General features: G+C 42.3%; 1 long non-coding RNA gene across 1 annotated transcript; it reads left to right on the forward strand.

Annotated features, from left to right (window-relative positions):
- The first annotated feature begins 668 nt into the window (after positions 1–668).
- On the forward strand, positions 669–21,364 carry LOC137096264 (uncharacterized). The gene is made up of 3 exons (XR_010909381.1): positions 669–769; positions 14,040–14,176; positions 16,871–21,364. It is a non-coding gene; the product is annotated as an uncharacterized lncRNA (long non-coding RNA).
- Positions 21,365–23,023: the final 1,659 nt, after the last annotated feature.

Genomic DNA, 23,023 nt, shown 5'->3' on the forward strand with positions numbered 1-23,023 from the left:
GTTTTTATGGCATTTAATTGTTACCTATGTGTAAATGCTGCTTTGAGTCCCCTTCGGGGAGAAGGAGAGGGATATATATATATATATAGAAAGAGAGAGAGAGAGAAAGAGAACATTAATTAATTAAATAAATAAATAAAATAGAAAAACCTCCCCAAATGAGTAGTGGAGGAAAAGGTATATATTATTAGTTAGACCAAGAAGTACTGTTAATAGTGGTTTTATCTTTTGAAAATAAATGTCAGGTCCTCACTCACACCAAATGTGGTGCTACAGCTACGATTGTTCTTTTAATGCATTAGCTCTCATTCTTTGACCTGTCCACTTAAAAAGTCTTCCAATGGGTCATCTATAAATACGAAACTGGATCAGTGACTTCATGGGACTAGTTCAAAGTGTTTCTCTGTAAATGTTGCAAAAGAGAGAAAGACCATTTGCAATGTCTTTTGTGGCCCGCTGATTTCTGAAACTGAGCATCGAACTAACTCAGCCCTGTCTTTGCCCGGAGGGTGAACAATTACATAAAGTCTGTGTCATCCCACTTGTTAGAACGGTGGGTAAACAGCATGAGACAAAAGATAAAGCCAGCGCTCCTGTTCCTTGTCTCATGTGATGGATGAGTCAGGAACCTCCGGACAGCATGACGTGCAAAAACCAAAACACTGGGGCGGGTGAAAAACTCCTAGGAGAGAGTGGTGAAATGGCATCTACAAATGGTACTTGACTGGGAGAAAACAGACATAACTATGCCTGCAAGCAAAATAGAAAGGTAAAAGGTTGTGTTTTTGTGCTTTCTTTTTTAGACTCCAGAGACATCTAGATGGTCTGGTTTTTTGTTCTTTTTAATCTCTAGTGTTTTCCAACTCAGTACACTGTTGGAAGTAGCAGAAAAGTTTGTTTGTTTTAGCAGGATTTTGATAAACCAATATTCAAAGACAAATTGATATTGTTAAGCAGGTCATCAACTTTGACTTCTGTTGAGAAAACTAATGCAAGACATTATGCTTTATTCTCCTTCACACATTGCCAGTATTTTTTTCTCTATTTCCTTGTCAGCAAAAGCTTGTATGGTGGCGCAGACGTTCCTCCTATATTGCAATTGTGAAATTCCCCATCAGAATACCACATCATGCAATATTTGCTGGAAAAAAGTGGTGATGTGACCAACCTATGTGAGTCCTTTGTAACATATCAGAAGAACCAGAGTATAAATTTATAATACATGAATCAGTTGCATTGCTGGAAAAGACTTGTTGTTGTTCATTTGTTCAGTCGTCTCCGACTCTTCGTGACCTCATGGACCAGCCCACGCCAGAGCTCCCTGTCGGCTGTCACCACCCCCAGCTCCTTCAAGGTCAGTCCAGTCACTTCAAGGATGCCATCCATTCATCTTGCCCTTGGTCGGCCCCTCTTCCTTTTTCCTTCCACTTTCCCTAGCATAATTGTCTTCTCCAGGCTTTGCTGTCTCCTCATGATGTGGCCAAAGTACTTCAACTTTGTCTCTAGTATCCTTCCCTCCAATGAGCAGTCGGGCTTTATTTCCTGGAGGATGGACTGGTTGGATCTTCTCACAGTCCAAGGCACTCTCAGAACTTTCCTCCAACACCACAGTTCAAAAGCATCTATCTTCCTTCACTCAGCCTTCCCTAAGGTCCAGCTCTCACATCCGTAGGTTACTACAGGGAATACCATGGCTTTGACTAGGCAGATCTTTGTTGCCAGTCTGATGTCTCTACTCTTTACTATTTTATCGAGACTGGACATTGCTCTCCTCCCAAGAAGTAAGCGTCTTCTGATTTCCTGGCCACAGTCTGCATCTGCAGTAATCTTTGCACCTAGAAATACAAAGTCTGTCACGGCCTCCACGTTTTCTCCCTCTATTTTCCAGTTGCCAATCATTCTTGTTGCCATAATCTTGGGTTTTTTTATGTTTAGCTGCAACCCGGCTTTTGCACTTTCTTCTTTCACCTTGATTAGAAGGCTCCTCAGCTCCTCCTCGCTTTCGGCCATCAGAGTGGTGTCATCTGCATATCTGAGGTTGTTAATGTTTCTTCCAGCAATTTTCACTCCAGCTTTGCATTCATCAAGCCCCGCACATCACATGATGTGTTCTGCATACAAGTTTAAAAGGTTGGGTGAGAGTATGCAGCCTTGCCGTACGCCTTTCCCAATCTTGAACCAGTCTGTTGTTCCGTGGTCAGTTCTTACTGTTGCTACTTGGTCCTTGTACAGATTCCTCAGGAGAGAGACAAGGTGGCTTGGGATGCCCATCCCACCAGGAACTTGCCACAATTTATTATGATCCACACAGTCAAAGGCTTTAGAGTAGTCAATGAAGCAGAAATAGATGTTTTTCTGAAACTCCCTGCCTTTCTCCATTATCCAGCAGATATTGGCAATCTGGTCTCTCGTTCCTCTGCCTTTTCTAAACCCAGCTTGAACATCTGGCAACTCTCGCTCCATGTATTGCTGGAGTCTTCCTTGCAGGATCTTGAGCATTACTTTATTGGCATGAGAAATAAGGGCCACTGTACGGAAGTTGGAGCAGTCTTTCGCATTTCCCTTTTTTGGTATGGGGATATAAGTTGACTTTTTCCAGTCTGATGGCCATTCTTGTGTTTTCCATATTTGCTGGCATATGGCATGCATCACCTTGACAGCATCATCTTTTAAGACTACAGCTTAGAAAATTGGAGAACAGGTTGGCCTACAACTCCCAAAATCCCCAGACAGCAAAATGTTGTCTGAGGGCCCTTCCACACAGACTTATATCCCAGAATATCAAGGCAGAAAATCCCTACGCAGGCCCTAAAATGCAGAAGGAACCGGGTAAAAAGGAGGACGGGTTAGGGTTAGGGTTTCCGAAAATGCGTGCTGGATCACATTAATAGCTGAAAAACACAGGTTAAAAAGGTGTGTTTCAAATATGAGAACGGCCCAAAAATGCTAAGCAGTGCATTTTAAACGTACTTTAAAATGTTAACAGAGGCTTCTGAATGATTCCAAGCAAGTCAATGGACCAATTTTCTGTGACAGCAAAAGAAAAATCAGGGGACTCTGGTGTGTATGTCACAAACAGCCTTGGGAACTACATATGGATGTCCAATATTACAAAATGACAATTTAGATGATTCTTCTCTAAGCATGGTAAATAATAAAGGACCCCTGTTTCTAGGTCACTAGAACTTTCAAAACAGCTTTCTTCAAACTGGCCTCGTAATCCCCCCAAGTGATATTAAAGCTCACAAAATTAATAGATTTAACTGCATTGTTACAAGGATATCTTGGTTTAACAGTGTTATTTCATTAACAGAAATTTTGTACCAGAGGAAGAAATAAAAATTTTCCTACCTCACAAAAAAAAAAAAAAAAAGACCAGCCCAACATGTTTAAAATATGCACCTGCAAAATAAAACAACCATGTCAGATACACTTTGTATGAGTAAACATGTTCAGTCTTCTAGACTCCAGAGACCATTGAAGGCTTCTTCCAAAATAAGTACACCTAGGAATGATTTTTCTTTTATTATTCTGAAGCCGCCTATTCCACTGTTGAATAGGTCCTACCAATAGTTTTTAGGCAGAATTTCTTTTCCATGAGTTTGAACCTACTCTAGAGCGATAGAAAACAAACTTGCCCTATTTAAACATAACTATCATGTAACCTCCTCTGCTTTAAGCTATACATACTCATTTTCCTAAGTCACTCCTTATAGGGCATAATTTACAAATTTCTGAACATTTTGGTCGCTCTTTTCAGGATATGTTCCTGCTTGTCAATATCCTTCTTAGAAGTCCCCAGTGGCGCAATGGGTTAAACCCTTGTGCCGGCAGGACTGAAGACCAACAGGTTGCAGGTTCGAATACAGGGAGAGCACACATGAGCTCCATCTATCAGCTCCAGCTCCCCATGCGGGAACATGAGAGAAACCTCCCACAAGGATGATAAAACATCAAAACATCCAGCTGTCCCCTGGGCAACATCCTTGCAGATGGTCAATTCTCTCACACCAGAAGAGACTTGCAGTTTCTCAAGTCCCTCCAGACACACACACACACACACACACACACACACAAATCCTTCTTGGGTTTTTTTGGTGCCCAGAACTGGACACAGTATTTCAGATGAGGTCTGACCAAAGTACAACAGAGTGGGGATATGGCTTCCCTCAGTCTAGACATTATACTTCTATTGACACAGCCTAGAATTACACTGGCTTTTTAGCTGCTGCATCACACTGTAGATTCATGTGTATAAGACTCCTGATCCTTTCACACATACTGTTTTCAAACCAGGTGTGATCCATTCTATATTTGTATGTTTCATTTTTTTTCTGCCTTTACATTTATTCCTATTGAAATTCATATTATTATTTTTAGCCTGGCTCTTGGACTTCACTAAACTATAAATCTCATAATTCCTCAGAATGTTCCCATGGCAGTTATAGTGGAATTTAGTGCTATAACAGTATAGTGTATTAAAGTCCTCAGAGGCATTTTGTCTCCAGCATTCATTGGAACAGATTGACATATTTGTATCACTAACCATGAGCCATTATAGTGATATCAAACTGCATTAATTCCTAAATGTAGATGCACCCGTAGTTTATGAGATGATATATTACCAACTTCATTCTCTCAGTTAGTCTCTAAAGCACGGCAAAATCCCTTTGCATACTGGAACAGTAATGTTATTGCTGCCTGTGCCACTCAAGATAATGGAGTGGGAGTGCTTTGATGTCATTTTTTATATTGTGTGTGCTGTGATACAAGGTCTATGCTGAAACTTAATCCCTTCACAGTGAGTTTAGTGACATCTTTTGTTTGACAGTCATCATTCCTGCACAAGCTTTGATAAATGGGCTGTGATTTCTATAAATGATGGGGATATGTGTTTTTAATGACTTTTTCCCTTAGAATTTGGAAAAAAGTTATTTTTGGATTACAATTCTCAGATTCCGTCAGCCAGCATTGCAACAGGAAACTGGGAACGTACCAAGCCAAAAATGTATTTGCTGAATGGTTTTTATGCTAATATAAATTCCATTAAGTCAATAGATCTATTTTAGTTGGATCAAGCAATTGGTTTTATGCAATAATGTAATAAATCCCATTTTGCTTCCTGGAATGCTCCTGGGCATTGCAAGTTGCTTGCATTGTTTTTGTTTGTACTCTTAACAGACTACAGGCTGGAAGTGGAATGTCAATGTTTCTTTTAATGCTACAGAATGTAAAGGGGTGAGGGAATTAAGCCTCCTCAAAGAATCAAATTTCATTTTCAGCAAATCAAACAATGGATTAGCTGTATTATTTTACATTTTCTGAAATGCAGCCAGCAATGTGTGAAATGATACAATGGAAATCCTGCTGAACATGCAAGAATATTTTGGGCCAGTCTCTTACCATTAGCTCTGGGGGAACTAACATTCTTAGAAAAAGAGGCATGACCAATGCAGTGGCCGCATGCTTTTGCAAATACTTTAAGTCCTTCAATGAGTTTTGCTTCTAAGTAGACATGAATAGGATTGGCACTATGACCAATTCCCTATGGTGTACTGTGAAGCAGTCTTTTTGAGAGCGGAAAATAGCCACTGCCATTGCTCTAAGGGAATTTGCTCAAGAAGGAATTAAAACATGCCACTGATCTTCCCCAATACAAAGGTGTAAGATATGACAGCATAGCTTCCAGTTATGCCAGAGGTCAGGAAACTGAATTTTAGACATTCAGTGGGAATTTCTCTTTCTATCTTGTTTCAGACCTCCTTCCATAGGATCTAGCTTCCATGTTTATGATTTAACACCCAAATACTGGAGCATTATTTAAGTATGTGAGATACAATGATGCACAACACATAACTGCACATGTTGTTATGTGGCATTTTTGTAGCAGACTCCTGGAGCCCCTGATGGCGCAATGGGTTAAACCCTTGTGCCGGCAGGACTGAAGAACAACAGGTCGGAGGTTCGAATCCAGGAAGAGCGCAGATGAGCTCCCTCTGTCAGCTCCAGCTCCCCATGCGGGATATGAGAAAAGCCTCCCACAAGGATGGTAAAACATCAAAACATCTGGGTGTCCCCTGGGCAACAATCTTGCAGACGGCCAATATTCTCACACAAGAAGCATCTTGAAGTTTCTCAAGTCACTCCTGACATTAAAAAAGCAGACTCCTGTGTGAATTGTTCCTTGTGGAGTCAAGTCAGTCTCATTTTTCTTTCTGCTGCATTTTTGTGGGCAAATATCATTAAACTAGTATTGCTCTACATGATATTCCTTCTATTCAGTAAAGGCTGGATAACATCAGTGTGGCAAGTGTACAAATCATAATTGTATGTTGCCTAATCCTTTCTGGATATCTTCACTCCAGAGGTTTCCTGGTGGTAAACCACAGGAGATAGTGGATAATAAAATGGGAGAAATGTAATGCAAGTTTATTTTTATAATTAACATCATGGCATCCTTACTTGGAGAATATTGCTAATTAAAACAATTAGGAACAATCTTTTTCCTGTTGTGTGGGCTCTAGAAACATGGAGCTGGCTTGAATGCTGAAATATTAACATTGTGGCAATCTACAGTGGTCATTTTATGTTATAGGAGACATTTAGGCTCTTCACACTAGAGCATGGCTCTACTTTAAATCCGGTTTCTGCCATCTGCAGAATTCTGGGGTAGTTTAGTGAGGCCCAGGACTGTCTGGCTGAGCAGTTTAAAGGCCCCTCCGTAAACTACAAGTCCCAGAATTCTGCAGGAGGCAGAAACCAAAGTGGATCCATGCCCTACTGTGATAAAGTCCAATATTTTGTATGTTTTTGTGTTAAGCTTTCTTCACCTGTATGCTAGCAGATATAACTGCCAATGTATGTAATTGATTTAAAACAAAGCACTGCCTTTTAAAATTTGGGAATTTCACTACATATGTATTTGCATGTGTGTGTTTCGAGGCATTCTAAATCAGAGGCTGGTTGTTCCCATTTCAGTGATTTGGTGAATCATGTCTAGGCTTTCATCCAATCTCTAGACGACTCTTCCCAAACAAGGTCCACTGTTTGCATAGCTCCTTTCAGACTAAAATTCAGAGCAAGTTGACCATTCTACTGAAACGCAAACCACAAGGTGTCATTGATTCCCAATAAGGTCAGAATGTCTGTCCCAGATTCGGTAAAATCTGCTTCAGTCTGAAGCTCTAATTGTCCTGCTTATTCCAAGTCTGACTTAAGACTTTTTTTTTACTTGAAATGGAACAGCGAATGATACGCCCTCCCCCCTACAGACACTATAGAGTAAAATACATTTTGGCACCTAAGGCACAGAATCCCCTCCAAACACCTTTCCCTATCTTTGGCAGTGCAAATTCAAAAAGAACAAAGTAAATAACTAGCTATGTGCTGCTCTTTTTTTACTGACATCGAAACATACTACCAAATATATGGGCCAGCACTATCTGGGCAGCATTTGGATTCTGCTGATTGCTAGATGTTGTTGGAAATACCAGTAATTGTGATAGTGACCGGTGGTGATAAGGATGAAGAATGAACTCTCTATCTCCCCAGGAGATAAATCCACTCTGGGGTTCAGACTAAACTTTAAGGTACTGAAACTATTCCTCAAATAGGTTTAGCAGCTTCAGTAGTTCTATTAAAATTCAGATTAAAATCCTGAGCAGAATAGATTCTAACAGCTCCTGCAGCGTGATCATGGACATGTTTACTCAAAAATAAGTCCGACAAATACACCTACTCAGTAAAATCAGGTGCCTTTTATCTTGCTTTTACACTGTCTCATTCACAGAATGTTTTGATGTTTCCAGATTATGATCTTATTTGCCCACCACATTTTTGGGTATTTTCCTTTCCCAGGTTGGCTGTTGTCAGGCACTGCTATTTAGGGCTCACAAGCAAAAGACACTACCGTGCTGCTGCTGTTGTTGTTTTCCTTTTAATCAGAGATTCTCTATGGAATATTTGATAAAGATAGACAACACAATAGTAAAAAAAAGAAAAGAAAAAGGAAAGGGCTATAAATAGAAGCTAACACCACCAAATTACCTGCAAATGTTCATGAATGAATGAAATTGCAGTGTGACTGCAGAGAAATGGCTTTATTTGGAAGTGCTCCTGTAATCTATTGAGGAAATAGATGGATTAAAACCTACAACAAACCAATAGATGGATTAATTGCATGGCACTTCTAGTTGCTAGTGGGAAGAGTACTCCTTTTGAAATTATGCCATGGAATCCTGAGAATTGTAGTTTTACCATGGTTTTAGCCTACTGCTACCACATCAAACCTTATGCCCAGATTCTACAGCATAGAACCATGGCACTTAAAGTAGTGCCAAGCTGCATTGAATCCACAGTACGGATGCACCCATAGTTGTGCAATTCTGTAATTCTAGCACCTGCTTTATACAGCAAGAATAGGAAAAGAAACACTTTGCCTGTTTCTTTCTTTACCTATTGTAGGTAAGGGTAAGGGCCGATTTGGCATATGGAAAGAGTAAAGGAGAAAGGGTATAACAGAATGGCTGCTCCAAGAACTCTGTGATAGTTGCAGTTATTCCTTGGCCAAGGAAAACAGTCCAGAGTTCAGCGAGCCCCTGCCTTGTCATGTGCCTTTTAAGAAGGGCAATAAAATAGTTATGGCTTTTGTTTCAGATTTACTTGAACAGATGTATACTACTTGAAGCATTCCTACACATTTCCATTGGTCTCTGCCAGCAGGTTTTCATGTCAGAAGTTGTTGAAGTAGTGTATTCCTGCACGAAATGAACACCGCAGCTGAAAAATGTTCACTTTCTGAATAAAACTTATCCTGGTTGTTTTAGGTTAGTGATGGTGTTGAGGGAAGGAATAAAGCTGTGTAGCAATCTAGGCCAATTTTCCAACCCCTTCCCTTGACCACAGGCTGAACCCCTATTGAGCAAAACAAAATACCTTCTTTGTCCTCTGTTTCCCCTACAAAGCAGTCACTGGAACTAGTATAACTTCCCTCTTGGAAGGAAAAGAAAGTATCTGAGGATGGCGGTGATTCTGAAGTGCACTGCATGGGTTGGCTTTCTTTTTTGTAAGCATTTGAAGGACGTTGGATTTGTTTTTTTGCCTGAAAGCCATGCTGAATATTTTGGGTGTTTAAATGGCTGCAATGATGGGATCCAGAGGCCACATGCAGCTTGTGGGTCACACATTATCCACCCTGATTTAAAGCCCACTATTACTTATAACTGTGCTTTGTACCATTTAGTACAGTAGCAGATCACATCCAAATGAGCTCACATTCAAAAACAGCCAATATTTATTTGACTTTTACATGGAAAAACAGTTAATATTTGCATTAGTGTACATGTAGAAGCAGCATACCAAAGATTTCCAATCCAGAACAATTTTGCAAACCACAGCAGCATTTACAGAGAATGCCTAGTGGTGGACAGGCTTAGCAGGCTATTCCTTAAAACAATGTACATGTAATGCCCACATTAAAATGGTTTCTAACAAACCTGCACAACTGTACATGCAGTCCCTAAGTTACAAACATTTGGCTTACAAATGATTCATAGTTAAAAACATGGGTGAGACAATAGGAACTGAGAGAAATCTACCCCTCGAAAGGGAAATTCACTCCTGAATGAGTTACTATGGGGAAAAGGTGCCTTAACCAGGTCCGTAGCCAGGATTTCGATTCGGGGGGGGGGGGTAATTTTTTTTCAGGGGGGGGTTGGGGGGGGCTGAATTTCGGGGGGGGCTGAGTTTTGGGGGGGGCTGAGTTTTGGGGGGGGGCTGAGTCTGAGTGAAAGAGGGTCTAGCCTAGCAAACCTTTTGTATTGTTACCCCAATACCCCCATGCATATGGGATATATTGAGTATGGTGATCAGATCATGATATGAATAAACATAACAGTTTAAATAATGCACCAGTAAGGCCTTTTCGCAAATGACCATGAGAATTTCGGGGGGGGGGGGGGCTGAAGCCCCTCAAGCCCCCCCCCCCCCCCCCGGCTACATGCCTGGCCTTAACTGATTATTATTAGCAATCCTTGTTTTGACAAGACATTTTTTTTCCCAAAATCCTATTATCACAGGAACAGAAAGTGAGGTGAAATCTTCTGAACAGGGGCACAGACAGCAAAATAAACACCACATGGGTGTTAACCATTCCCTATGCTATCCAAAGCATGCATGCATATATACTATATATGTATATGTATAGCTGCCTTGAGTCCCCTCTCGGGTCAAGAAAGGCGAGGTAGAAAATGAAATAAATAAATAAATAAATGTATACGTATATGATGGAGTTACACTTTAAAAATGTACCTGTTCCGACTTATGTACAAATTGAACTTAAGAACACACCTACAGAACCTGTAACTTGGGAACTGACAATATTTAGTATGGAGTTCAGGATTATTTATAAAGAAATAGTATCACATAGTGTATGTGTGTGTGTGTGTCTTTGTTTTTATGGTCTGGATCTTGTTGCAATCTACAGCGAGCATGGGGATTAGCTGGGAATGGCATTTTGCACTTGCTGCCATAATACACTTGTCAGTTATTTCTAGGAACAACAGTGACAGGCTATGGAGAAAAAGCTTTAAAGCACAGCCAGAATGCTTAATAGGCACAACTTGGGACAATCAGTGCTGAATATAGCACAAGTGGAAGATATGAGGGTGTGCTTCTAGTGATGGACAGTTTTTAAAAGGTGCAAGCAATTTCTTTTTCTTCCTTCCTAGGAGTGATTTTTGTTTGCATCCATTATGCAAAAAGGATATTTTCCGTATGTTATTAATGAAAGCATGACCACACCTTTCTAATGCAGTTATACAAAAAGAAAAGGCATTCAGTTGAACTCAAAGTCCAATTAGCTGTAGTCCATTCTACACAGTGCAGACTATGCATGGATGTGAGCTGATTATTTCTCTGATCATATCCTTGCCAATACTGACTATTGAAAATTTGAGTGCTGTTCATCGCCATAGTGCTGCTGTCCCATCTGAGAGCATTAATGTGTAATTTTCCTCTAAAATTTGTACTTTCAATGTGCACTGATTTGGGCTTGATTACTTGCTGACTAAACAGAGGGTCAATCTAATTTAAACTAATCCCGCCCCCCCCCCCCCCCCAATTATTTTAACACAACACTCCCATTTCATATAGACCTTTCTACTGGTATTTAGAGTATTGTTGTGTACAAATTAAAACAAACTATTGAGAAGAAAATTCATGAGTTTAATATAAAACAATCAGGAATTCGCTCAGATTGTACATGATAAAGCCAGGTAAAAGCAGAACCTTCATTGGTCTTGGAACAATGCTGAACATGTGGCATTTTCACTGTGTCTGCCTGCTCTATTTCAATAAGGTTAGCAGTAAAAGTGAAATTTACAAGACAGCTGGACGCTTGTAAATGTCAGTGAATTGCTAGTTTCCACGTTTAATGAAAACTAAGGTTAGCAAATGACTAATTCTTGTGCCCTTCTAGTAAGGAAAGGAAATTCTGAGGGACCAACTGCACACTTTCTGCATATTAAGGTAAGGATGTGCTTGTGGGTTTTGTCATGAACACAACTCTGGATGCCTGCATTAATGAGGAGAGGAGCAGCAAACAACTTCTGCTCCAAATACTCAGAGGTGCTTCTCCTTTGCTTTTAGGTATGACCATGTATGGCTTGGGTCTAGCTATGTGGGAAGGCAAAAATGAAGGCATTGACTCAAATAAGAATTATTGTCTCCAAATCAAAACTCCCAGCATTTCTCACATTGCTGAGATGCTGAAAAAATTCAAGCCTACCCTCTTCTGTTTACTTTACTCATGTGCCCTTGATAACAAGGATCTGTCCCATTTCTTCAGATGCCTAAACAGTATTTCTAAATGTTACACCCATCAACTGTTCTGATTTAGCTAGAATAGTCCTGACAAATTATCTCTTTGTCTAATTTTTCACCTACTTTTAAAATGTCCCATGAATAATAATAATAATAATAATAATAATAATAATGCTTTTCTCTCTTCCTCCTTACTTTGTCCTGCTACTTCAGTTGTAGCAAGTTGAGTACAAAGTACAGAAATAATTTGACTTCTGTAACTTATCCAGAGGAAAAGAAGTAGAGTGGGCAAAACCTTGCTCTTCTCATTAGACCCCAGCAAAAGCAAACTGCTGCAGCCTTTCCTACTTAGTGTGTTCTTCCTCATTAATTATTTTGGCCATCTGGAGTGCACTCTTAACATTGTTTAGCCACAGTTGTCTCAGTGAAATATGGATGTCTATGAAGTATTGGGAGAGTATGAAATGCTCAGCTACCGTTTTAAATTAGTGTAATGCTAGCAATTTGGGGACAGAATGAACATTTCAAGGAGGTGGAGCATTCAGAATTATTCTCATTCTGTATGCCCTCCTTGAAAGTTTCCTTCTGCCCTCAAATTGCTGGCATTACAGCTTTTCCCTCTCTAGCTCTACCTCAGTCTAGGCTGTTTGCACACCCCCCCCCCCCCCAAATGAACCACTTCAGACTCTAAGAAGAGTCCCTACTAAGGCCCTACACGGCTGAATAAAATCCTTGTTTTGAACTGGAATATATGGCAGTGTGGACTCAGGTAAACCATGGCCCTTTCACACAGTCCTACATCCCAGAACATCAAGGCAGAAAATCCCAAATTATCTGAGTGTGGACTCAGATAACCCAGTTCAAAGCAGATATTGTGGGATGTTCTGCTGTGATATTCTGGGATATAGGGCTGTGTGGAAGGGCCCTAAGAGGCTTATCTGGGAGAGATCGGATAGAAAGCCTTCTTGCCAGTTACTCTGAGTTGTGGGACTCACTCCTCAGGGAGGTTACATTAGATCCCTCCTTGTTACCCATCCACCAAATACTTAAAAAACAAAACACAACAAAACCCCAAAAAGCCTTTGGGGAACTGATCGTTTATAAGGAAGGGGCTTTCAATTGCACCCCCAAAATATCATTTCTGATACTTTTTAATGGATGTGTCTTAAAGGACAGCTTTTAACAAGTTGTGAGGTTTTGTTTTGTTTGTTTGTTTTTTTAAAAAAACTCTCTCCATTTTTATTTTGAACTGTTTTGTATTCCAGTTCTTAGGAATTGAATAATAAATAAAAAGGAAATATACCTGAGACCTCTGTGGTTTTGGGATTTAAAAACAGCAGTCAGAGAAACAGTGAAATTCAATGTCTTGCCTACCACTCTGCTGGACTGAGGTTGCTTTTCATTGTTAAATGAAAAGGGTTTTGTATGTAATGCGCCCTTTTAGTTCTCTCTTGTTAGATTTATAATTTAAAGTGTTAAGACCATTAGTACTTTCTGTTGGATATAATATTCATTGTATTGTCTGCTCTCTTGCAATTGCCTTTTTCTGAGACATTACTTCACCTAGTGGATGAATTTTAAGTGGGTTTTAGGACCATTTACTACCTCTAGTGACCCTCTTCAATTATTTTTTTTCTCCAAAAGGACTGAAGAAATGAATCCAAAAATATTTTTTATTCATTTGAGGTCTGGTATAAAGGGAAACGCCCCAGCAGACTCAATTATATATCCTTCTAAGGACCAGTAAGCCCTTTTCCCTGAAATATACCAGATTCATTTTATGACATCCATAATTTCCCTCGTACTTTTAAAGACAAAAGTGCACCAATTCTGGAGATTGCATTAAGTCTGTAAATGCTCCTTTGAAGCCATACTTTCTCAAGCTGTAATGCACTACTAAAAGTTAAGGGGAAAACCAGGGCCAAAGTACATCTGCAGTTTGCTGAACACCCTAAATCTGTTTGCGAAGATGGCATAGCAACTGTGGTTTTGGCTAGGATCCCATTCATACATATTGAGATCCTTGAACTTAAGCTCCTTGGAAAGCAATTCTAGGGAAATGTGCATAGGATCATACTGTCAGAGCCCACCTGTACTGATTTATTTTACATATTTTGTATAACTGAGGGAAAGATACGTAAATTACTTCTTAATCAACTCTCAGAATTCATTGCTGCTTATGTATTTCATTAATTTTCTCTGCCCTTCTCCTCCTCCAGAAGATCCCCTTCAGATCTAGCTGACATAGCCTACAAAGGGTCGCAGAGGCGGGATTGCAGTGGTCTATAGGGATTCCATTTCCTTGAACAGGTATCCCATCCCACAGTCAGCCGTGTTTGAATGTGTCCACCTGAAGGTAGGTGACCGGAACAGAATAGGAATTCTGTTAGTGTGCCAACCACCCCGCTGCACTACAGTCTTCCTGCCTGAGCTAGCCGGGGTGATCTCGAGCCTGGTGCTGGAGTTCCAGCAGTTTATAGTGCTGGGAAACGTCAACATCCATGCAGAGTCCACCCTGTCAGGAGCAACTCAGGACTTTAGGTCTTTCATGGCAACCATGGGGCTGTCCCAAATAATATTTGGCCCTATTCACTGTGCTGACACACATTAGATCTGGTTTTCTGCCAGGGATGGGATTTAGGTGGCAGGGTAGAGGAGTTAACCATTTCTCAGTTGCCATGGACTGACCATTACCTGATCAAGTTTAGGCTCACTGTGCCCCCTAACCTCTGTAAGGGCAGAGGGTCCATTAAGATGGTCTGCCCCAGGAGGCTTATGGATCCGGATGGATTCCTGACAGCTCTTGGGGATTTTCCCGTGACCTCGGTAGATGATTATGTCAATGCAGAAATCCTTCTTTGCAGCCAATATTGCATCCGCAAAGAACCATCCGGTGGAGCTGTTCTGAGTAGTCAGAGGGTTGGTGAATACTCTCTTTTGTGACGGGATGCCTGACAACACGGCAGCTTGTTGTGAATCATTTGCTCAGTTCTTCGTGGACAACATTGCTTTGATCCACTCTGGCTTGGACACCATGTTAACTGTAGTTTCTGAAGATGTAACACGAGTATCTGTTTGTCCAGTTTTAATGGATTCATTCAATTGGTGCAGCTTGAGGACGTGGACAAGATCCTTGGAGAGGTGAGGGGCGACCACATGCATCCTAGACCCTTGCCCATCCTGGCTGATAACGGAAGCCAGAGGGGGTTTGGCAAGGTGGGTGAAGGTGGTGGTTAATGCCTCCTTACAAGAAGGCAAGATTCCAGCCAGCCTAGAAGAAGCTGTAATAAAACCACTGTTGAAAAAAACCATCACTGGACCCCACCCAATTAAACAACATTCCACCAGTTTCCAATCTCCCCTTCTTGGACAAAGTCCTGGAACATGTGGTTGCCTCGCAGCTCCAGGGGTTCTTGGAAAACACTGATTATCTATATCCGGCACATGCGACTGATGGGGACGAGAGACAGGGCCTTCTCAGTGGTGGCCCCTCACCTGTGGAACATGCTCCCCAGTGACATCAGATTGACATCCTGTCTTTTAGAAAGAAACTCAAAACCTGGTTATGGGACCAAGTATTTGAACGACAGAGGCAGCAATCGAGAATAAGACTCGTGATATGAATGACAATGGGTTGACCAGGACTTGGGTTTTAAACCTGCATGATTTTAAACAAATACCTTATTAGTGTAATGTTTTAATGAATTGTTTTAAATGTATTTTATGAATGTGGAGGGCACTGAACCAGTGCCTGTTGTGAAGTCGCCCTGAGTTCCCCCTCGGGGTGAGGAGGACGGGGTACAAATGTACAAAAAATAATACTAATAAAGGGGAGTGATGGGAGTTGCAACCCACAAACATCTCATTAAATTGAAAATGCTGAGGATCTTGAAAATGAAATGTTAAAGTTGTTCCTTTACTTTTGCAGATTTGATTATTCATAGATTTGTTTTAAAATGTTCTCTCGCTAGGTCAGAGGTTTCCAAGCTGTGTGTAGAGCCATGATGATGAACCTATGACACTCGTGTCAGCACTAACACGCATGGCTATTTTTGATGACACGCAGACACAGAGAACTACACCTTATAAGAGCCAAACTAATTCCATTCTTAAATTTGTAAAAGGCTCTACAAATTTAACATCTGCACGTTTGAGCATTGTTCACTCTATAACTCAGCATGGATTATACATTTTTCTTATTTAAACTATAAATATTGCCATTTTTTTCTTGAAGTGACACCCCACCCAAGTTATGCTCAGGTTTTTGGCGAATTTTGACACACCAACCGCAAAAGGTTGCCCATAACTGGCGCAGAGACATGTTATTGTGTCACGCGAACATAACCAGAAACCTCTGACTCTATATGAAATAAGTAAAGAAGTTAATAAGCATGTATTTTAAAAAAATATAAATGAAAGATTTTCATGAGACAGATTGCATCCCCAAACATTTCATTATTATAGTTTATTTAAGTATCCATATCTCCTTTAACGGACTGGTTTAACCTTGTTTGCTAGGAAACCTGAATGATTGCGTCACAAAATGATGTGTGTCTAAAAACTGTGTCACCAACATGAAATGTTTGGAAAGCTCTGATCTAGGTCTTCTACCTTTTTCAAGTCGCGACCCCATATTATAGAGCAGGCATGGGCATACTTCAGCCCTCCAGGAGTTTTGGACTTCAACTCCCACAATTCCTATTTAACGCAAAGACTGAAATAGCAACTCATTTATAGGCTTTAAAATTCATGGTTTAGTGTTTGTGAATGCAACCTCATGTCATTCTCAACAGTTAATCTGTTTCTTGTTTTGGTTTTCAATTGGAGAAGTGTTGAAAACCCACTCTAACAGAGTTCTGTAGTCACACTGGGGAGCAAAACTTGAAACAAAAGCATGGTGACATTTGGGTATGACTGATATGTAGCACACCAGAATTGAGTCAGCAGTTTTTCATCAAATAAGTTGTATGCTGGGGAATTATTCCAGGGATCATATGCAAGATGCTAGTATATGACCCCACTCTCACCCCTGCTTATTTTTTCCCCATAGCTCACCATTACTGGGCAATCCCACAGAAAAACCTATTGGTCAGCTTCCTCCAGGCACAAAGCAGGACCCAGAGAATGCCTCTCAGAATCTCTTGGTTCTTCAGTGGAATTCTTTTGTCAGTTTCCAAGTAAAAGTTGATCACAGATTCATGCTGGAAAACCAAATAGAAAAAAACCCTCTAAGTGTGGATTGTCGATGTTGCAATCCCAGGTGACAGCAGAATTGACAAGAAGCAACTAGAAAAACTTACATGACATGAGGATTTTAAGATAGAACTGTAACGACTCTGGCACAAGCCAATAAAAGTGGTCCTAGTTGTGATCAGAACACTGGGTGCAAGTGCTTAAAGATATTGGCCTGCACTTAAAAACAATCGGCACTGACAAAAATACCATCTGTCAGTTGCAAAAGGCCACCTTACTCGGATCTGCACATATTATTCGCTGATACATCACACAGTCCTAGACACTTGGGAAGTGTCCAACGTGTGATCCAGTACAAAAGCCAGCATTGTGATCTTGTTTGTTGTATACTAATCTTGCTATGTATCAAATGATGATGTATTGTAGAAGGCTTTCTTGGCTGGAATAACCAGATTGCTCTTAGGTTTTTGGATTGTATGGCCAATTTTCCAGGAGTATTCTTTCCTAGGAGTGTATACTATTGGAACATGGCTGAAAAGGTAAAGATTTCTCCTGACACTAAGTGTAGTCATGTCTGACTCTGGGGGTTGGTGATCATCTTCATTTCCATGCCAAAGAGCCGGCGTTGTCCGTAAACACCTCCAAGGTCATGTGGCCAGCATGTCTGCATGGAACACAATTACCTTTCCGCCAAGGCAGTACTTATTGATCTACTCACATTTGCATGCTTTCGAACTGTTAGGTTGGCAGAAGCTGTGCCTAACAAAGGAAGCTCACCTCACTTCCTAAATTCGAACCACCAACCTTTTGGTCAGCAAGTTCAGCAGCTTAGCAGTTTAACCCGCTGTGACACCACAGGGTCCTTTTGGAGCATGGCCCATACAGCAACCCTATAATAATAACAACAATAATAACAACAATAATATTTACTTCTTATCTGCTTCTCCTCACTGGTCGAGGTGGGGCACAACATACTAAATAACATGTCATCATAAAACCATTCAGTAAAATACATACGTTAATACATATTAAAATATACAGAACAAAGATGAAAATACATTAGAGAAAAGACGTGACTTTAAAATTCATAGTTAAAAACTGACCGAGCAGGGCTGTTGGAAGGGATACGTATAGGTCTTCAGTTGTCTGAAAATCATGGGTGAATCTGCACTGTATAAGTCAGGGGGCAAAAGTATGATAGCTGGGGCCCTATGCTGGTTGCCCCGGCTCTTCCACTGTTAGAAAGCGGGCAGAGGAAAGCAGAAGAAGGGGGGAACTGGGGATCCGATTCCTGACTCCCTGTTCGCACTAGGGCCTTGTAAAAACCTTCCCTGGCCGCCACCACACTTTCTGCCCTTCGAAGAAAGCAGCCCCAGCAGCTGGGAGCAGTCCAAGCAGACTTCCCTTCATTGATTCTGACGCACGTTGCACTACTAGCATAGGGTTCGTAGGGTCCCAGCTATCATACTTTTGCCAGTCAGGGACCTGTTGACAGCCCCTGAGACTCTTGGGAGGCCGGACTATAGTTTGAAAAAAAATGCATTAATTCCTGTGGACAATCTATAGTACACACACACACACACAGAAAGTATAATACAATATTTAAAATGCAGAACAATCAACACAAGCTTACCAGTATTTTAGTGGGAAGTATGTGACTGTTTTTGGCTGATACTCAAGTTAATTAGGATTGTTGTTGTGTGCCTTCAAGTCGTTTCAGGCTTAAGGCAACCTTAAGTCCAAAGTTTAGGGTGGGACCAGATAAACGACTTTGGAGGGACTTCGTTTGAGGAACCCTGGTGTAAGTGATGCACTTTGACTCCACTTTAACCGCCAGTGGTGCAATGGGTTATAAATCCTTGTGCAGGCAGGACTGCTGACTGAAAGGTCGGCGGTTCTAATCTGGGGAGCAGGGTGAGCTCCTGCCTGTCAGCTCCAGCTTCCCGTGCGGGGACATGAGAGAAGCCACCCACAGGATGGTAAAACATTCGGGCGTCCCCAGGCCATCCTTGCAGATTGGCCATCCTTGCAGATGGCCAATTTTCTCACACCAGAAGCTATTTGTGGTTTCTCAAGTCACTCCTGACACACACAAAAAAACCCCCAAAACCCACCATGGCTCAATGCGATGGAAGTATGGGAGTTACAGTCCTATTTGGCAGGAGGGCTAAGGACCCAAAACTTCCATGATTGCAGAGCACTGAGCCGTGGCATTTAAAGTGACAGCAGGATGCCCTCCTCTTCTGTAGAGTTTAGGTAGGAAAGCAGGCCGGTTTCCTGACATCTGTTGCTGTTTTCCTTCATAAACCGTGCGACTCTTACTCATTAGATGTCCAATCGTGTCTTCCCTGAAAGAGGAAAAGAAGGAAGGTCAGCTGAGGCTCCAGGGCAGTGTTTAAATAAGGCTAAACATTTGACTTGGCCTGAGTTTTAATGGGAAATGGCTGTGGCCCACTAAAGGTTGTGCCTAATAAAACTGGACATGGAAATGAGCCCGAGCGCAGCGGGGAGCCCCGCCTTCACATTGGTGTGAACCGCAGCGGAGAGTTCCGCAGTTCCTGGATCAAGCTTTTGGGACCAGCAGATGAAATGTGCCCCAGCAGCCAGCTCAAAGCCAGGAATGCTTGCAGCTTCACTTTGCTTTCCCTTACCCTTTACTTTGTATCATTTCCCTAATAAAAGTACTTGAAACTTGCAACTTTTCATCTCTCCGCTTGATACTTTTGTATCCTTTCTGACTCAAACCATAACAGCACTAAAATAAACCCTTTTCCAGGCTCCGGAGAGCCGTGAGCATGCGGGAGGCGCTTCCGGGTGCCCCCCAGACCCCGGATCTGCGTTCGCCTGGACCGCGGATACGGAAACCGCCATTTCAGACCCCCTTATCCACGAAAACACATAAACTGGCGGATCGCCGCCGTTCCAATTTTATATTTTTCTACAATTAATTTTAAGACTAACCGCTGTCTCCCTTTTCTCGTTTTGGGCCCCTTCACCCGGGAAAAAAATTAGTTTTGTTTTAAGTATTTTATCTTGCAGAGAAACAGCTGATTGTCAAACTAGCCAGGCTCTTCGCTTCTCCTCGGCAGCATTCGCTCCCGCTCGGATCCAGCAGCCAGGGACCCACTGCGGCCACCCGTAGGAGTCCCGGGAAGGTGGCCAGGCATGGGTCCCGGCCTCTGATCAGGGAAATGTAGTTTCCCAAAGGACATTGCCCCATCAATCGCAACCCGGAAACCCTCCTTGGACTCTCTTATTTGCCCTCTCCTATTGACTTTCTGCTCCACCTCCCGGACTGTTTTCTGCCACATTTTTTGGGGCACAAACCTTCAGATCAGGCTTGCCCCGATTCGCAAGTAGCCTCCGTTTCCGTGTGCCTTCACCAGGAGACCATGAACTTCTTTCAATAATGAAATGACTGAATATTTTTATTAATAAACTTTCACTGGGGATGGGATTGCCTCATGAAATGTGAAAATATATGAAATGTATGTAATGAAATATTATAAGAAATGTACTCTGGTTCCCCTCCCCGCTTCTCCTCTTTGACCCTTGCCCCAAAAGGAATGTGACCTAAGGATTACTGTGACAGGGAGGAAATCCTTTGTCCTCCCGAAACGGTTCATATTTACATTTGCATGGGCCGTGTGGTTGATCCCTTCTCAAACTAACTTTCAGAGCAGACAGTAAGGGAGGGAAGGGTCAACCGAAACTTAGGAAGAAAAGACTGATTGAATCATTTTTAGGTATTTGTTGATTCCCCTTTTTACGAGGCTCTGAGGTCCAAATACCATCAAAAGCCCCTTTTTCACACTTCCTCCCAAATCCAATCATAGACCAGGAAACTCATTGTTCCCCTATCTGTCACCCCGCCGGTGAGGACAAAGCCCCACATTTCAGCTGGCGGATGCCCCCTGGGCTCATCATTTCCTCTGAACTGTCAAGCTTCGTCCCGCCTCCTGGCTGCCGATTGGACCATCTTCGGAGGCGCTAGGAAGGCGCTGATTGGCCCCCTAGAGGCAGCGGAGCTCGCTGATTGGACAGGAGGCGGGACGCGCAGCCAAGCCTCCTCCCAGCTGTTCCGTGGCCAGCCAATCAGGGCGAAGCCGGCCGGCAGAGGGCGGGTGGGATTTTTGAAAATGTTTCCTTTGTCTGTACGCTATAAAAATGCCTGGAAATTCTGTAAAACCATGCTTGTATGTGAATCATCACTACAATTGCATCCTTTTCAGCTGAATCGCAAAATAAACGCTTCGGTCGCTGAACTTCTTCCGCCTCCGGTGAGATTAATTTTTAATATTTTTTGCTCTTTGGATTGGCTTTCGCTGGCTGCTCACCGAGGTTTGAGGACCCCTTTTGCGGTCTTCTGGGATCTCTCCCGCTGGGAGACCCTCCAAAAGAGCTCAACATCAGAAAGAAAGAGCAGGGGTGGAAAACTTGGGCCCTGCAGGTGTTTTGGACAGCAACTCCCACCATTCCTCACTGAGGAAGCGGCTGAGGGGGAAAAGAAGGGGCCTGAGGCTGTGAGGAATGGTGGGAGTTGCAATCCAAAACACCCACAGAGCCCAAGCTTGGCCAGGCCTGCAAGTCTACACTGTAGACTTAATGCAGTTTGAATACCACTTGAACTTCTGTGTGCCCAGGGGGGAGTCTCTCATTTGGTATCAGCCATTGGTTGAGGCACACAGAAGACTGGGCGACTTGGAAGGCGCTGAACAGACTGTGCTCTGGCACCGCGAGATGCAGAGCCAACCTTCAGAAATGGGGCTACAAAGTGGAATCCACAACATACGAGTGTGGAGAAGAGCAAACCACAGACCACCTACTGCAATGCAACCTAAGCCCTGCCACATGCACAATGGAGGACCTCCTTGCAGCAACACCAGAGGCACTCCAAGTGGCCAGCTACTGGTCAAAGGACATTTAATCAACTACCAAGCTTGCAAATTTTGTATTTTGTCTGTTTTGTTCTGTTAGAATTGTAATACAATTGACTGGTTACCCTGACACGACAAATAAATACCACTTGAACTGCAATGGCTTAAGCGGCTGAGGGGGAAAAGGAAGGGACCTGAGGCTGTGAGGAATGGTGGGAGTTGCAGTTCAAAACACCTGCAGGGCCCAAGTTTGCCCAGGCCTGCGAGTCTACACTGTAGACTTAATGCAGTTTGAATACCACTTGAACTGCAATGGCTTAAGCGGCTGAGGGGGAAAGGAAGGGGCCTGAGGCTGTGAGGAATGGTGGGAGTTGCAGTCCAAAACACCTGCAAGGCCCAAGTTTGCCGAGACCTGCGAATTAATGCAGTTTGGACACCACTTGAACTGTAATGGCTTAAGCAGCTGAGTGGGAAATGAAAAGGGCCCGAGGCTGTTAGGAATGGTTGGAGTTGAAGTCCAAAACACCTGGAGGCAGGCCCGTAGCGAGGGGGGGGGGGTTAGGGGTTCAACCCCCCCCCCCCGAAATGTTTCAGATTTTTTTTTCAAAACCTGGTTTACTCATGAATTTTAACTGGTTAACCAAATCCCCATGCTAAGTCTATGAGATGCAAAAAATCAAGAGTCCCTCCAGAACTGCAAGCACTATCTCAAGCAAATATTAGCAATTTATTCACACTGTCATTACTTGCAGCAATAGCTGATGTAGTTGTTCTAGTACAGCTGTACCAGGAGCTCCAACTTTATTTGCTTTGTATTAAATGTTTGCTTGCAGTCCTAGGTTTCAGGGACTCTGCAGATAGGTGGCTTCTTTGGTTGCAGTCATAGGGCAAGTCACCTGTCCATCATTGTTAAGTTTTGGTCCCGCCCCTTGCTCAGGGCAATTGGGAAGGGAAGGGAGCCATTTTTAGTTAGTCTCAGCAAGGTAAGCTTATGTATAGGATGTGTGCAAGCTTCCCCTGTACAAAAGCTTTAACCCTTAAGACCTTCCGGGGGAGAAAGGTTTTAAGAGTCTCCAAAGAATTTCCAGGAAAACAGCCCTAAAGACCAAAGAACTCCAGCTGGAGAACATCTA

Source organism: Anolis sagrei, chromosome 1 (genome assembly GCF_037176765.1).
Source record: "Anolis sagrei isolate rAnoSag1 chromosome 1, rAnoSag1.mat, whole genome shotgun sequence".
NCBI lineage: Eukaryota > Metazoa > Chordata > Lepidosauria > Squamata > Dactyloidae > Anolis > Anolis sagrei.